Raw genomic sequence first — 924 nt, forward strand, 5'->3', positions numbered from 1 at the left:
ATAACATATTCCGCCATAATTTGACATCTTGCAGGAAAAATAGAAAACACAATAGCCTATACAAAAATAAGATTAATTCTTTTAAAACGACAAAATCTATGAACTAGAGTATGGTTAGGCGATAATTGCTTACTCAAAGTAACCTCCCTCACATTCCATCACAACCTCAAGACGGTGGTTCTGAAAAGTTGCGTTTTCTTCCCTGTGGCTCTGAGATCTTCTAACGCAACCTCGGTCTTAGTCACAAGCTCGAGCGATTAGAGTCTATCTCAAAAGCGGCTCACTCATAATAAACCACAGGATTAAAATCGGAGGAAAGTGATGGAACAGAAATTAGTGCAAATACTCTTTAGTGACATAGCCAGAAATGAATCATAATGCAATATATATGGCCTTCAAACTTCATCGCTCTGCAATCATAGTCTCTCTTACAGACATCTAATGCACGTCTTACAACTTTTGCAACGTTCACTAATAATTGGCCAAGAGGCAAGATCTCAATATTTTCATATCTGGTGAAAATTATAACACATTTAAACTCTTTGCTAATATTCAGACGGCTCAAAGCTACAAGTTTAATCTTTAGGCTTTCCAACGCCGTTGACGATTCACTAATATACTAAGCTGTACCTGAAAGAAGAAACATAAAATAATCGTCGAATTTACCACGAATACACAATATCAATGGATGTATGCACATTCTTGCACACACACACACACACACACATACACGCATATATATATTAAAAGTTCCACAAATACAGAAATTAACGATATACACAATAAAATTATTACTGGGGCCGATAGTATCGAATAACGCTTGAAGCACCTGCACCAAAATGACAGCCTGCACGGTCATCAAAGATTCTCTATTTATCAATCTTCCAATCTATATATATGAAGTTATCTGTAAGTACACACACA

Source organism: Octopus bimaculoides, chromosome 5, assembly GCF_001194135.2.
Source record: "Octopus bimaculoides isolate UCB-OBI-ISO-001 chromosome 5, ASM119413v2, whole genome shotgun sequence".
Classification (NCBI taxonomy): Eukaryota; Metazoa; Mollusca; class Cephalopoda; order Octopoda; family Octopodidae; genus Octopus; species Octopus bimaculoides.